Source organism: Equus caballus, chromosome X, assembly GCF_041296265.1.
Source record: "Equus caballus isolate H_3958 breed thoroughbred chromosome X, TB-T2T, whole genome shotgun sequence".
NCBI lineage: Eukaryota > Metazoa > Chordata > Mammalia > Perissodactyla > Equidae > Equus > Equus caballus.
In genome coordinates, this window is record NC_091715.1 from 30,419,084 (window position 1) to 30,436,686 (window position 17,603).

Sequence of the window (17,603 nt, forward strand, 5' to 3'; positions counted from 1 at the left end):
ATCTATAACCGTCCCCAACAGGGCCTCGTGGGAAACAAATGCTCCCCCCTTTGCTAAGATGATAAATCTCAGCTCAGCAGAGCCCTATGGAAATGGAATCCTTAAAAACAGACCAGGGGCCGGCCTGGTGGCACAGCGATTAAGTGCGCATGTTCCACTTTGGCGGCCCGGGGTTCTCTGGTTGGGATCCCGGGTGCGGACATGGCACTGCTTGTCAAGCCATGCTGTGGCAGGCATCCCACGTATAAAGTAGAGGAAGATGGACACAGATGTTAGCTCAGGGCCAGTCTTCCTCGGCAAAAAGAGGAGGATTGGCGGCAGAGGTTAGCTCAGGGCTAATCTTCCTGAAAAAAAAAAAAAAGGGAAAGAAGAAAAACAAATCAACATATAGGGAAGTGAACCTAGCTCTCCTTTCCACAGAGTCTTCTTAGTTGGATGCCACTTTCAGAGTTCTTCATGAGAGTAATTTTTAGTTAATAGTAATGCAGACAATTTTGGGGTGCAGATTTCAAACATACATCAAACAGGTAGGCAAATCTGTGAAAATTTTTTAAAACCTGCCAATATACATAGTTTTTTCATTATTTTCAAAAGCTTTTCTTCCTTCAAATGTGCAGACTTCTTCTTTGCATTCACGCTCAATGTTGCCCTGTCTTATTTCTCCAAAAAGTCCGCTCGCCCTTGGGTAACGTTTTAATAGTGAATTGGCTTTTTCTTCTGTGAGAAAAACTAAAAGGAGATATAATAATAAGCATAAAAGTGTAATAAACTGTGTGGAAAGTTAATATACAAGATGAAAACCACTAGATGGGCCAGCCTGGTGCTGCAGTGGTTAAATGCACATGTTCCGCTTCAGCGGCCCGGGGTTAGCCTGTTCGGATCCCGGGTGCGGACATGGCACTGCTTGGCACACCATGCTGTGGTAGGCGTCCCACATATAAAGTAGAGGAAGATGGGCATGGATGTTAGCTCGGGGCCAGGCTTCCTCAGCAAAAAGAGAAGGATTGGCAGTAGTTAGCTCAGGGCTAATCTTCCCCCCCAAAAAAATTAATTGAAAAAAATAAATTAAAAAAAAAAAAAACACTAGATGCTCTTTAGAAAACCCAGCGAACATCCTAAACCTCTTTCTGTGAGTCAGCAACGAAGTAACATTTTAGCTCCAAGCCGCCACATCTGCCATCTTCCTCGTCATGTGAGTGTGTCCTTTCAGTGGCAGTTGCCCTGGGCAGGGATAGTGACATAATTAACCATGTTATATTCAGACTTTAGCACATTCCTGCCAACCATGGGTGTTTAAATACAGTACTAATGAGACCGCTACTATACTCATCACTCTTAAGTGGATATCCCAAGGCATGCTGCTGTTGGACAGCAGCAAGCAAATCAAAATCCAGTCTCTAGACTGTCAGTTGTTGTCCCCTGAACCAAAAATAAATAAATAATTCTCCAATTGACCTAATAATGTAAACCCAGAGAATACATAGTTATATGAAAAGAAGAGGTTGCAAACAATGTTGAGGAGTTATGATAAATCTGGTCATAATCCATATCAAGGAAGAACTAATAATTTTGTTCTAAATGTACTTTAATACATAATGTGACACTTTAACATAGCTAACTCCATTCCACACTCCTTCAGAAAAGGAAAATTCTACGTGATCTTTAGAGATACTGCATACAAACCAAATGCACACCCCCAGATACTCTACAATAAAATGGCAACAGCTATATATACTCTTATGGGGAATTCTTTTTATTTTCATATGTAAGTAAATTTAAACTATAACTCAATCACATATTTCTAAAAAATCTTCCTATTTTCAAGTCATAAATGTAAGGGCACCAGAATTTAATCCCTGTTAATATAAAGGGCCTAGAAACTTCTTGATCTTATAAATTTCTAAGATTAGAAAAGGCACATTACAGCCATTTCAAGATTTTTTTTTAAGGTCTGTATTTTCCAAAGAATTTTTTTAAGTATTCATTTTCCAAAGAACATTTTGAAATTAGTGAAAAGCAGAAAATGAATGCTTTTTAAAAAAATGACTGATAGCAATGAATTTAAATTTTACTTAATTATAGAAATATGTATTTCATATAATTGAAAATATAGACTTCTCACCTAATATTTTTTTAAGTAACCAAATTGGAATCAGCTAGATGGTGCTTACACATGGTAACAATGGTAGGCCCACAATGAATGTTTCCATCCTTCCACACCTCATAAGTGTAGCCATCTAGAAATCAGATTGTGAGCATGGCCGATTGAGGGTTTCAGTGAATTCTCTTCTCAAAAAGCAATGATGAACTGAGGAAAATTGTCCAAAACAATCATTTCAGTACTATGGAAATTGACAAAAAGCATACAACAAATTGAGAATATTTATTCAAGAAAAACAATGGAAATTTGTGGCATTTGTAGCCTGAGCTGCTCCTATTTGCCTCCCCACCCCTGGCTCTGTGGTAGAGTAGTTCTACTAGGGTACAGCAGACCATGAGGACCAGTGGCTTGGATGATGGAGAGGGTTGACTTGATTTAGAGTGTGGAAAGATACATACTGAGGGGTGTTACTGAAAACAGTAGCCATCTCTGTGGCAAACAGGGAATACCAACATAATAGCTCACCTTGGGCTGCAGTATGTGTTGGTGTGAACTACATACAGGACGATCAGCCATAAATTTAATACACAGATCTGGCAACAAGGCAGACTTCGTAGATTTTAATAAGCTCCCACCTATCTCAGCTGTTCTGGAAGGCTGTGTGCACTCTCAGGAAAGACCAGAGAAGCTTCTATCTAGCTACTTGTCCCTGGCTGAATGTGAGGCCTTGCATACCCAGGAAGTAAAAGTCAAGGCAGACTTGTAAACTTCCTGAACTTTGAGTACATTCCTCAATTCATATATTTGGATCTGTCAGCAAAGGCTGAGAGCCTTACTGGCTCAGGTTGTGTTATGGACTGAATGTTTGTGTCCTCCCAAAATACATACGTTGAAGCCCCAACCCCCAATGTGACCATGTTCAGAGATAAGATATTTATGGAGGTAGTTAAGGTTAAATGAGGTCATAAGGGTGAGGCCTGATCCTATAGGACTAGTGCCCTTTATAAGAAGAGACACTAGTGAGTTTACTGTCTCCCTTACTCCAACACGTGAGGACACAGCAAGAAGGCCACCAACTACAAGCTAAGATAAGAGGCCTCAGAATGAAACCTAACTTGCCAGCATGTTGATCTTGGGCTTCCCATCCTCCAGAACTGTGAGAACTCCAGAACGATGGCTTTGTTTAAGCCACTCAGTCAATGGTATTTTGTTATGGCAGCCCAACTGACTAAGACAGGGTGTTTAAGCACAAAATCCAATCAAAGGCTAACCACTAAGCTATGCTGACATAGGAGCAACTTCTAGGTAGCCAGGTTTAAAAATAAAAAGAATAAAAAATGAACAGCAACATCAGCAGCCACACACTGCAAGGGAGACAGACTCTACAGGAGAAATGCAGGCAAAATTTGTAGATGCTACAATACAGTATCTACAATGTCCACTTTTCAAAGGCAATTGTAAGATGTGCAAAGAGTTAAGAAATTTTGACTAACACACAGGAAATAAAGCAGTAAATAGAAACTTCCTGAAGCAGCTTTTATAAATATATTGAAAAACATAAAGAAAGCTATATTTGAAGATTAAAAGGAACAGAATGATTTGGTCGATAGAGAATGAAAATAAAGATAGAGAAAATACAAAAGAGAACAAACTTGAAATTTTGGACTACAAAACGACAATAATTGAAATGAAAAAATTACCAGAGTTTTAACAGCAGATTTGAGGTGGCAAGAAAGAATCCATGGAGTGATGTCAGTATCATGGCAGAGTGAAGTCTTGCGGAAATCTTCCCCCTCCAATATACAACGAGAAAAACACCCATACTCCAAGAGAGGACATCCAAACTCGACACAAAAAACGTCAGAGAGATCCACACAGCCATATGACAGAGGGTGGAGAGGCTGGAGCCCCCCTCGGAGGTGGAATAGGGTAAGAGAAATCTTCACTCCCTCCCCTAAGGACTATGATCAGGACCGTGGGAGGCCTCCTAGAGGGAAGGAACTGGGGAGGGTACAGTTGTTTGTAGGAACACCAAGGACTCCCTAGGGCCCTTGCAGCATAGAGGGAAGCCCTCTGCCAGGGCGAAAGCTTTTGCAGGGGGTGATGTCATCAAGCTAACACCCCAGGAGAGCAGAGGGAGAAAACCCTGAGAGCACACAGGAAAAAGTGTCCCTTCACCCACCTGCTCAGCTGAAGGCAGAGGGCTCAGAATACAGGGCTCTTGACCCCCCCCCCAGTGGCGATAGGTGGTAACTGCGACCTAATAATGTCCAGATGCGAAAAAACAGAGCCTCTTGCAGTATCAAATGCTATATTAGATCTCCAGACCAGAAAGACTATGACAAGTTCCCAGAAATCAGTCCTGAGGACGCAGAAATATGTAATCTAAGTGACAAAGAATTCAAAATATCTATCATCAAAAAACTCAATGAGGTAGAAGAGAATGTAAAGAAACAATTCAACGAGTTCAGGAGCTACTTCACAAAAAAGATTGAAACTGTAAAGAACAATCAATCAGCAATATTAGAGATGAAAGACACAATGGAAGAAATAAAACAAAATATGTGTTTGCTGAATGCTCAAGCAGACACCATAGAGGAGCATATCATCATAATCGAAGATAGACATGTTGAAATGCTCCAGATAGTGGAGGAGAGAGATCCTAACACTAAAAAGAAATGAAGAAAGTTTCCAGGAAATATCGGACTCAATTAGGAAATGCAACATAAGAATTATAGGTATTCAAGAAGGAGAACAGAAGGAGAATGGAGTAGAAAGCTTGTTCAAAGAAATAATAGCAGACAACTTCCCAACCTAGGGAAGGAAATCCATGTGGAAGAGGCTGCTAGATCTCCTAAATATGTCAATGTAAGAAGACCTACTGCAAGGCATATAGTAGTGAAACAGGCAAAACTGAATGACAAAGAAAGAATAGTAAGGGTGGCAAGGCAGAAGAAAATAACCTACAAAGGAACCTCCACCAGGCTTTCAGTGAATTTCTCTGCAGAAACCTTACAGGCTAGGAGAGACTGGAATGACATTCAAATCATTGAAGGACAAAAACTTTCAGCCAAGAATACTCTATCCAGCAAAAATATCCTTCAGATATGATGGAGAAATATAAACTTTCCCAGACAAACATAAGCTAAGAGAGTTCATAGCCATGAGACAACCCCCCTACAAGATATCCTCAAGAAGGCCCTCATACCTGAAAAAAAAGGAGGAGGAAAGGGTTACAAAGCGTAGAGTAAGGAGTTAAATAGGTAGACAGAATCAGCGCAGGATAGCAAATACTCAAGTATAGCATTAAAGACAAAGGGAAGGAAAACACCAAAAACAAAGATGATATTGTCACTTTAACCACAAACTCATAACACAAAATTGAATAAGATGTGAGAAAAACAACTTAGGAGGGGAAGAGGAAAGGGACTGAATTGGTTTAGTCTAAGGAAATTAGAGGCCGTCAGAAAAGGGACTATCTTGTCCACAAAATCTTGAATACAAACCTCAGGGTAACCACTAAACAAAAAAGCAGGACAGAGACATGAATAATAAATAAGAAGAAAACAAGGAAACAAAGCATAAACACTACATAACTTGATTGGTAGACCAAAATACATCAGACGAGAAACAAAGGAAATGCGGGAGAACCAGAAAACAAGTGGTAAAATGGCAGCATTATGCCCTCTTGTGTCGATAATCACCCTAAATATAAATGTATTGAATTCTCCAATAAAAAGACACCGAGTGGCAAAATGGATTAAAGAACAAGACCCAACAATATTCTGCCTCCAGGAAACACATCTCAACTCCAATGACAAACACAGGCTCAGAGTGAAGGGATGAAAGACGATACTCCAAGCTAATGGCAAACAAAAGAAAGCACTTGTTGCAATACTTATATCCGACAAAGCAGACTTCAAGATAAGACAGATAAAGAGAGACAAAGAGGGGCAGTATATAATGATCAAAGGGACACTCCATCAAGAAGAAATGACACTCATAAACATCTATGCACCCAACACAGGAGCACCAAAGGGCATAAAGCAACTATTAACAAAACTAAGAGCAGATATTAATAATAACACAATAATAGTAGGGGACCTCAACACTCCACTCACATCAATGGATAGATCATCCAGACAAAAAGTCAACAAGGAAACTGGAATTAAATGAAAAGCTTGACCAGGTGGACTTCATAGACATATATGGAACACTCTATCCAAAAACAGCAGAATACATTATTCCCAAGTGTGCATGAAACATTCTCAAGAATAGACCATATGTTGGGAAACAAGGCAAACCTCAATAAATTTAAGAAAATTGAAATAATTACAAGCATCTTTCCCAATCACAATGCTATAAAGCCATAAATTAATTACAAGAAAAGAGCTGAGAAAAGGACAAAGATGTGGAGACTAAACAACATGCTATTGAACAAGCAATGGATCATTGAAAAAATTAAAAGACAAATCAAAAAATATCTGGAGACAACTGAAAATGAAAGCATACCATACCAACTCATATGGGATGCAGCAAAAGCCATATTAAGAGGAAAATTCATCACAATACAGCCTCACCTTAACAAACAAGAAAACCCAAATAAGCAATCTCAAACTACACCTAACTGAATTAGAAAAAGAAGAACAAACAAAGCCCAAAATCAGTAGATGGAGAGAAATAATAAAAAAAATCAGAGCAGGAATTAATGCTATTGAAAGAAAAAAGACAGTAGAAAGGATCAATGAAGCATAGCTGGTTCTTTGAGAAGATAAATAAAGTCGACACTTTATGATCTCAGTAGATGCAGAGAAAGCATTTGACAAGATCCAAAAGCCATTTATGATAAAAACTCTAAACAAAATGGGGATAGAAGGAAATTACCTCAACATAAAGGCCATATATGACAAACCCACAGGCAACATCATACTCAATGGGTTTCCCTCTGAGAACAGGAACAAGACAAGGATGCCCACTCTCACCACTCTTATCCAACATAGTACTGGAAGTTTTGGCCAGAGCAATTAGGCAAGAGAAAGGAATAAAAGGAATCCAAATAGGGAGTGAAGAAGTGAAACTCTCACTGTTTGCAGACAACATGAGCTTATATATAGAAAACCCTAAAGAATCCGTCGGAAAACTATTAGAAATAGTTAACAACTACAGTAAAGTTAAGGGGTACAAAATGAAGTTACAAAAATCAGTTGCATTTCTGTACTCTAGTAATAAACTTACAGAAAGAGAACTCAAGAATATGATTCCATTTACAATTGCAAAAAAAAGAAAAAAGTACCTAGGAATAAATTTAACTAAGGAGGGTAGGACTTATACAATGAAAGCTATAAGACATTATTGAAAAAAATAGACAATTACATAAAGAGATGGAAAGAGATTCCATGCATATGGATTGAAAGAATAAACATAGTTAAAATGTCCACACTACCCAAAGCAATCCACAGATTCAATGTAATACCAATCAGAATCCCAATGACAATCTTCACAGAAACAGAGGAAAGAATCCTAAAATTCATATGGGGCAACCAAAGACCCTGAATTACTAAAGCAATCCTGAGAAAAAAGAACAAAGCTGGAGGCATCACAATCTCCGACTTCAAAATGTACTGCAAAGCCGTAGTGATCAAAACAGCATGGTACTGGTACACAAACAGGCTCACAGATCAATGGAACAGAACTGAAAGCCCAGAAATAAAACTGCACGTATACGGACAGCTAATCTTCACCAAAAGTGCCAAGAACATAAAATGGAGAAAAGACTTTCTCTTCAGTAAATGGTGTTGGGAAAACTGAACAGCCACATGCAAAAGAATGAAAGTAGACCATTATCTCATGCCATACACAAAAATAAACTCAAAATGGATCAAAGACTTGAAGATAAGTGCTGAAACCATAAAACTCCTGGAAGATAATACAGGTAGTACACTCTTTGACATCCAGCTTAAAAGGATCTTTTCAAATACCATGTCTTCTCAGACAAGGGAAACAAACGAAAAAATAAGCAAGTGGGAGTTCATCAGACTAATGAGCTTCTGCAAGCCAAAAGAAACTAGGATCAAAACCATAAGACAACCCATCAATTGGGAGAAAATTTTTGGAAATCATATACCCGATAAGGCATTACTCTCCATAATATATAAGGAGCTCACACAACTGAATCACAAAAAAGTAAACACCCCAATCTAAAAATGGGCAGAGGATATGAAGAGACATTTTTCCAAAGAAGATATATAAATGGCCAATAAACACAAGATGTTCAACATCACTAATCATCAGGGAAATGCAAATCAAAACTATGCTAAGATACCACCTTACGCCTGTTAAAATGGCTATAATCACTAAGACTAAAAATAATAAATGTTGGAGAGGGTGTTGAGAGAAGGAAACCCTCATACACTGCTGGTGGGAATGCAAACTGGTGCAGCCACTATGCAAACTAGTATCAAGATTCTTCAAAAAACTAAAAATAGAACTGCCATATGACCCAGCTATCCCACTACTGGTTATCTACCCAAACAACTTGAAATCAACATGTGAAAGTAGCATATGCACCCCTGTGTTCATTGCAGCAGTATTCATGCAGCTAAGACATGGGAAGTATCCAAGTGCCTGTCGACTGATGATTGGACAAAGAAGGTATGGTATATATGCACAATGGAATACTATTCAGCCAGAAAAAAAGACAAATTCATCCCGTTTGCAACATGGAAAGACCTGGAGGGAATTATGCTTAGCAAAATAAGCCAGACTGAGAAAGACAAACACCAGATGATTTCACTCATATGTGGAATATAAGCAAGCACATGGACAAAGAAAATAGTTCAGTGGTTGCCAGGGGAAGGGGTTGGGGGCAGGGCACAGGGAGTGAAGGGGAGCACATATGTGGTGACAGACAAGAAATAATGTACAATTGAAATTTCACAATGATGTATACTATGATGAACCCTAATAAAAAAAAAAAAAAAAAGAAAGAATCCATGAATTTGAAGGTAAGTCACTACAGATTATGTAATCTTAAGAACAGAGAAAGAAAAAAAGAATGAAAAATGAACAGAGACCCGTAGAGCCCCATCAAGTACACCAACATATCCATAATTGGAGTCCCAGAATGAGAGGAGAGAAGGGGGCAGAAAAAGTATTTGAAGAAATAATGGGTGAAAATTTCCCACATTTGCTGGTAAACATTACTCATCCAAGATGATCAAATCCAACTAGGAAAACCACAGAGATCCACTCCTAGATACATCAGAGTTAAATTTCTGAAAGACAGAGACAATGAGAAAATATTGAAAACAGCAAGAAAAAATGATCCAACACATAGCATGGAACCACAGTAAGATCCTAAGCTGACTTCTCATCAGAAAAAATGGAGGCCGAAGGGCAGTGGGATATTCAAATTGCTGAAAGGAAAACACCTGTCAACTGAGAATACTATATTAAGCAAAGCTATCATTTGAAAATGAAGGCAAAATAAAGACATTCCTGGATGAATGAAGGCTGACAGAAATCATTGCTAAAAACCTTGCCTTATAAAAAAAATCTAGGAGTTGTTCTATCTGAAAGGACATAACACCAGGCAGTAACTAGAATACACGTGAAGAAATAAAGACCACAGGTAAAAGTGGTTAAATCTAAAACAGTGTATAAATATGTTTCTATTTTCTTAATAGTTTTTAAAGAGAATTGCATAATTATAATAACATGTTGTGTTGTTGGGTTTAAAACTAGGTAGATATAACAATAATAGCACAAAGGAGAGTACAAGGAATGGAACTATATTGGAACCAAATTTCTGCCTTACTCAAATGTATTAGTATTAAGGTGAAATGTAGATTGTGGTAAAATACATATTGTAATCTCTAGAGTAATCACTAAAAAATAACTTTAAAACATAAGAAAGAAAACCAACAAATGAGTTAAAAAGGCACAATAGAGAATATTTCATACAGACAATGGGAGTAGAGGAAGAACAGGGAAACAAAAAAGACATGAGCTATATAGGAATATGGGAGATGTAAATCAATCATAATAATAATATTAAAAGTAAATAGATGAAACGCTCTGTTCCAAAGACATATTGTCACAGTGGATAGAAAAGGAGATCCAACTATATACTGTCTACCAGAGATACACAGTAGATCGAAAGATATGAATAGTTTGAAAGTAAAAAGAAAGAAAGGACATATGTTATGCAAACAGTGATCAGAGGAAAGTGGGAGTGGCTATACTAATTTCAGAAAAAAAGATACTTTAAGGGGGCTGGCCCACTGGCTCAGCAGTTAAGTGGGCACATTCTGCTTCGGCAGCCTGGAGTTCACCAGTTTGGATACCGGGTATGGACATGGCACCACTTGGCAAGCTATGCTGTGGTAGGCGTCCCACATATAAAGTAGAGGAAGATGGGCATGGATGTTAGCTCAGGGCCAGTCTTCCTCAGCAAAAAGAGGAGGATTGGCAGCAGATGTTAGTTCAGGGCTAATCTTCCTCAAAAAAATATATATATATATACTTTAAGACAAAAACTATTAGAGGCAAAGAGAGACATTTTATAATGATAAAAGGTTCAAGTCATCAGGAAGAGATAGCAAACGAATATGTACATAACCAAGGAGCCTCAAATACATGAAACAAAAATTGACAGAATTTAAGAATGAAATAAATGAGTCAGACATAATAATTGAATACTGCAATTCCTACTTTCAATAGTGGATAGAATAACTAGGAAGAAAAGCAACAAAGAAGTACAAGAGTTTACTGAAACTATAAACCAACTAGGCCTAACAAAAATGTATAGTCTACTCCAACCAACAACAGTTGAATACTCACTCTTCTCAAGCACTCATGAAATATTCTCCAGGATATAGTATATTCAAGAACAAGCCTCAATAAATTTAAAAGATTTGAAATCACGCAAAGAATGTTTTTTTGGCCAAAATGGAACAAAATTAGAAATCGATAACGGAAGACAATTTGGGAAGTTCACAAATATGTGGAAATTAAACAACACACTTCTAAATAACCAATGGGTAAAAGAAGAAATCACGTGGGAAATTAGAAAATACTTTGAGATGAATGAAAAAGAAACAGCATACCAAAAATTTTGGGATGCAGTAAATGGAGTGATTCGAGAAAAATGTATAGCTATAAATGCTTATATTAAAAAAAGAAAAAGATGTCAAATAACCTAACATTCTAAATTCAAAAAAGAATAGATCAGAGCCAATTAAACGCAAAGCAAGCAGGAATAAGGAAATGTTAAAGATTAGAGCAGAAATAAAAGCAATATAGGAGAGAAAAGCAACAGAGAAAATCAACGTAATCACAGGGAGTTCTTTAAAAAATCAACAAAATTTACATTCTTTAGCTAGACTGACCAGGAAAAAATGAGACAAGTTATTAAACTCGAGAATGTAAGAAGGACATCATTACCTGGTTTATAGAAGTAAAAAGGATTATAAGGGAATATTATGAACCAGAACTAGATATGCCACCTAGAGGAAATGGAGAAATCCCTGGGAAGACACAAACTACAGCAGCTGACTCAGGAAAATCTAGAATATGTGACCAGACCTATAATAAGTAACGTATTAAACTAGTAATTTTAAAATCTCACACAATCAAAAGCCCAGGTCCAAATGATTTCACGGGCGAACTCTATCAAATATTTAAAGAGGGACCTGTTCTTTACAAACTCTTTTGAAAAATAGAAAGGGGGATATTTTCTAACACATTCTGTGAGGCCAGTGTTGTGATAGCAGAAGCAGACAAAGGCATCACAAGAAAACTACAGACCAATATCCCTTATGAATATAGATGCAAAAATTTGTGATAAAACAGCAGAATGGATAAAAGCCTGTGAGTGGTCAATAATTGTTGATTCAATAATTGTTTTTGAAGTTAGAGAAAAATTTTAGTGTGATTGCTCTAGTACTTTCATGATGGCATGACTGAGTGAGTTGTGTAAGTCGAGGCATCAGTACTATTTTCCAGCTCCCCAGGTGACTCTACAGTGCAGCCATGTTTGAGTGCCAGAATGGTAGAGCAGTGCTTCTCAAACGACAGTGTGCATATTCATCACCTGGGATCTTGTTAAGATGTAGATTCTGATTCAGTAGATCTGTGGTGGGGCTTCAGATTTTGCGTTTCTAAGAAGTGCTCCAGTGAGGCTGATGCTCCTGATGCATAGACCACACTTTGAGTAGCTAGGTATTCCTACTGCTTTTCATTGCCTGGGATGTCTGGGTGCTGCCCCAAGGGACTCTGATGTTCTTGGTCTGGGTTGTGGCCTGTGCATCAAGAATGTTAAAAGCTCAGCAGGTGACTCTAATGGCAGAAAAGCTTACGAACCTCTGTGCTAAAGTGCATGGTGTTTTATAAAAATTAATTTTTAGATTATCGGTAGCCCTAATATGGTCCCTTTTTGCTCATTTTTTGCCCTATTCCATACCTCTTCATGTCAAAACATCCATATATATGGTGGGAATCAGAGTGAGCCCTTTATCCTTTTGCTCTTGTCCATCTCTGAGGAGTGACAAGTAGTTCAAGATGCAGAGAGAAGGATCAGGCAACTGGATTTGGGAAGAATAAGCAAACCATGTTCTAGGGGGCGATTTCCAAGGAAGGCTAGTGGAGAAAAAATGAAAGCATCACCGTAGAAAATTGTCACAGTGAAACTCACTTCTGGGCCTGAGCTTGGGGAAGCATATACAGAAATATCCCTTCCTGAGTCCTGGCTGTGCCTGACAACCAAAGAAGCTACAAAGGATTTTTTTTCCTTCTCAATATACAAGCTGACATGGTTGGCTAAAATGCCAGAGAGACTGCCGATGGCAAAGTATAGACATGAAATCTTTTCCCCAATGCATAATCTACACAAAGGAACTCAGAAGTTACTGGAGGATGATGATAAAAAATATGGCTAACACAAAGTATTTACACTGTGCCAGGCACTGTTCTAAGAGATTTACATAAATTAACTCATTGTATCTTCACAGTAACCCAATGGAGTTGACATTTTTATTATCCTATTTTTAATGTGAGGAAATGGAAGCACAGAGAAATTAGACAGCTTACTCTGGTTCACCCAAGATGAGTGGCTAAGCTGGTATGTGAACCCAGGCAATCTGGGTAGAAACCACTACAGCAAACTGCCTCTCCAAAACAGGAAAGTAGGAAGGATCCTCAGTGAACTGAGAGTTTTAAACACTCACAAATATATGCTTGCCTTGTGCTTCCTCACACCTTGGGGAGAGATGTGTATTGAAGTATATATATAAATAGATAAGATCTGAGACAAACTCAGAGAGAGGAGAGGTCCTGAAAGCAGGCACAGAAAGAAATGTATTGAAAAGACCAAGTTTGACAAAGAAGAATGAAGGGATACTTGAATTACCTGGAAACTGAATTCAAAAGAACATAATGCTCTTTTTTTTTTTGCTGAGGAAGATTCACCCTGAGCTAACATCCGTGCCAATCTTCCTCTATTTTTTAGTATGTGGGCTGCTAGCATAGCATGGCCACTAACAGAGCAAGTGTAGGTCCACACCCAGGAACTGAACCCAGGCCGCCAAAGCGGAACACACCGAACCTAACCACTAGGCTGCCAGGGCTGGCCCGTAATCCTCATTTATAAGAAAGTATTAAAGTGCAGTCATGGACAAATGTGAAAGGTAATTACTGCTTAGCTAAACTTGTTCATATTTTATGAAATACTTCAAAGCAATCTGCTAGCTTTAAAGAGACTCAAGCTACCCATGTGTCTTTGAGTAGAGGATACAAAGTCTGTAAATTTTTAACTTCGATCTTTGTAAACTGCACATGCACAGAAGAAACAAATGTTTGGAGTGTTTTTCCCAGACATGGACAACCTTAAGGTTTACATGGGTACAGATTTCATCTGGTCACATAGACAGTGGACAGAGAGAGGGGAAGAGTTTTAAGGGGGACAGAAAAAACCCACAGAGAAGCAGGTCTATCATTTCCTTGGGAAATCTTTCCACTGGGAAATAATTTCTTTCTACCCATAGCCATGAAGACAGGGTAACGCTAACTCCTCTCCACATCCTGAAAGGAGGAACCAGAGGCCACACTGCAGTGAGAAACAGGCTCATTTGGGGACTCTGGGGGTGGCCACAGGGGAGCACAGTCTGGAATGCGGTAATGGCCCAGGTGAGGCCAGCAGCCCTCTGCGTGTTCCAGCACCTCAAGCCATCCTTAATATCAGCTGCCCTGGGCATGGGGCTGGCTGGGCAATACTCTCTCTCTTTCTGGCGAGCTTATCCAGTCCCATGACCTCAACACCATCTATAGCTGATGCCTCCCATATGTGTATTTCAAAACGAGACCTCCTGTGAGCTCCAGATTCATTGGCTCCCTGCAAGACATTTCCATTTGCATATGTAATAGGCATCTCAGATTTTACATGACATGCCTTCCCCATCCTTGGTGTTTCCCTGCAAACACCCCCAGATTAATAAATAGCAACACCTTTAATGCAAGTGTTCAAGTCCAAACACCAGAACCTAGATTATTTTCCCTATTTCCCATTCCTCACCTCTGGCCCATAAGCAAATCTTCTCAACTTGTCCCAAACCCATCTGGACTTTGTCTATTTCTCTTCATTTCCTCAGTCACCACCACAGTTCAAGCCACCATCGCTCTCATCTGGATGGGTTACAATACCTACTAACTGGTCTCCCAGCTTCAACTCTCCCCCACCCCTCTACATTCTTCTAAGCAGCCAGAGTCACTGACTGAACATTCAGGGGGATTTATTCTACTTCATGTTCAATATCACAAATTTGGCCTTCAGCTTTGACCTTTTATTCTTCAGCCCTTCTAATGAGGTAATTTGGATTTTTTGCTACCATGTTACTTTAATGCAAGAAAGGGGACAATTGAAGGAAAAAACTATATTTGGATGTTTTGTAAGGGCAATATGCAGGTCCAGCATGGTGACCTGGGAAGTCATTCCCATGTCTATGGGAAAGTCAGCCTAAGGCTCAGTTACCATTATCACTGTTGCCCAGGGTGAGCTTGTCAAAGAGATACTCTGCCATACTTCCTTCTAGGACCCCCATGTTACTACCCAGAAACAACCAAGGTTAACATTCGCATATTTCAATAAACTAAAAGTTTTCAGGTAAAGTAGAAGAGTCTATTTTAATCCTTGCCCAATCCCATTCTTCACTTCTTCCTTAGAGGCAACCAGTATCATGAATTCCATACTATGTTTTTTTAAATACTTTTACTATGCACAGGCACCCACAGACACCAGGGCCCCAGACACCCCCCTGCCCAGCATACCTCCCCACTTTGTTTATGAGGGGAAGATTAATTTTGTGTTTTCCAGGGTCCCATGGAATACCTTCTCCCTCCATCCATGGAGATCCCGAGCTGCATGTGGATGGGGCCAGGGTGGGTGGAGAGACCCTTGGATACCTGTTTCAAAACTTAAAAGGTGAGAGATTCCCACACACAAATCAAGGAGAGACCTTTATTTATTTAGGAACCAAATAACTTTATTGGAATAAAATTGAAAGAAAAAAACCTTAAGTGAACGTTTTGTAAGGGCAATATTGCAATATGCATGCTTAGTATGGTGACCAGGGGAAGTCACCCCGTGGCTCTGGGGAAAGCAGTCCAAACTCAGTTCTTACTGCCGTCCCCCAGGGTGAGCTTGTCGAAGAGGTACTCTGCCAGGCCGTCTGCTGGGGCCCCCATCTTGAGCAGGCTGGTGAGATGGTCCCCCAACTCCTTCATGGACTTGACTTCCTCGAGCAGGAGGTGACTCTCCAGGAAGTGGCACAGATGGGGATCCGCCTTGTCGGTGGCCAGCTGGTGCAGATCGAGCAGGCTCTGGTTGACGTTCATCTCCAGCTGGAGCGCACACTCCACGGCCTTCAGGCTGCTCTCCCAGTGGTCAGGGTCTGGCTTCTTGATGTCGCCAAGGTGGAGGCGGCCTCCGCGCTGGTTCTGCAGCCTTATCAGCCTCTTGGCGTGCTCTCCCTTCTGGCGCGACTGCTGCAGGAACAGCTGGAAGAAGTGCTTCAGGGCCACGTCGTCCCTGTCGAAGTAGTAGGCCATCGACATGTACACGTAGGAGGCGTACAGCTCCAGGCAGATCTGGCCGTTGATGGCGGCCTCGCAGTCGGGGTGGTAGTTCTGGAGCACCTGCGAGGGCTGCGCGGTCGCCATGGCTGGAGGCGCGAAGGCGAAGGCGACCTCAAGGTGTTCCCAGAGCGGGTGCTGAAGGCGCCGTTGGGTGAGCTCTGGCTCAGTGGCAGTTCTGGCTCGCGACCAAAATGGCGTCACACCAAGTTGGGAGCGTCCGTTATTTTACGGAGGTGGGGGAGATCCGTTTTACGTTACGTTACGTTACGTTGCGTCACGTCACGTCACATTGTGTCACGTTACGTTACGTTATATTACTTTACGGTGGGTGGGGTAGCTGGGAGGGGCTCAAGCGTGGTGTTCTAGGTTGGATCAGGGCTTGGATGAATCCGGGAGACTGTGTGCTAAGCGTCTGCACTATATGATATTTTAAAACTTTATTCATGAATATAGATGCAAGCGTCTTAAGTTAATCATTTGCATGATTTCTTTGAGCAGCTTAATTGAATATTGTCCTAATGTGATTGTTTCATTAAATATAGTGCTTTTGGGGTCTCATTAGTTATGTTTAATATCGCACAGTTTTATTTGAATGTTAGATAAATCAGTGACTTCAACATCCATACTGATGACACTTCTGATAGCCTCCTCACTCGGTTCCTAGACTTAGTAACTCCAGTGACCTCCGCTTTTCTCTTGCTAGTCATGGTCTAGTTCACGCTGCTCTGACAGGAGAGCACCACCTCTAGAGCCTCAGTGAATCTTTCCACCTCTCCATCTTTCACTCTTTCTGAGCTTGTTCTTCACTCCCTTTATTCTCTCATCTCTTAATCTTTCAGCACAGTCCTAGAAGCACGTTCCTTCTGCCCTGTCTGGAGCCCGGTAGGACAGATTCAATGATCTCATCGCTGATATCCTAGATTTGCTCTCCCCCTTCACCTGGCTTGTCAATTACCTTGCTCTTGGCTAGGTACACACTTCCCTTTTCTCTGGCAGAAAACAAAAGGTTTAGGTGCGTTCTTAGAGAAAGCACTTACCCACGGGGATGTATTCATTCCCTCCAACCTCATTTGTTCTTTCACTGACACTCAACAAGTCTCTTTGTAAGCCCAATTATGTTGTATGGAATGAGCCACCGTGGTAGGGAATACCACTGATCTCAAATGGCCTTTCATTCATTCATTAATTCATTCAACAAATACTTATTGATTACCTGCTATGGCCCAGGCACTGGTCTAGGATTTGGGCATATATTAGTAACAAAGAGAAACAAAGTCTCTGTTTCCTTAGTGTTTGTATTCTAGTGGAGAAGCAGACAAAAACAAAACAAAACAAAACAACTACCATTTTTCCCCCTTATTGTCTCAAGTAAATA

The 17,603-nt window shown here is 40.1% G+C and overlaps 1 pseudogene; it reads right to left on the reverse strand.

Moving 5' to 3' along the window:
• Positions 1-15,603: 15,603 nt before the first annotated feature.
• On the reverse strand, positions 15,604-16,461 carry LOC100049869 (ferritin heavy chain pseudogene; annotated as a pseudogene).
• Positions 16,462-17,603: the final 1,142 nt, after the last annotated feature.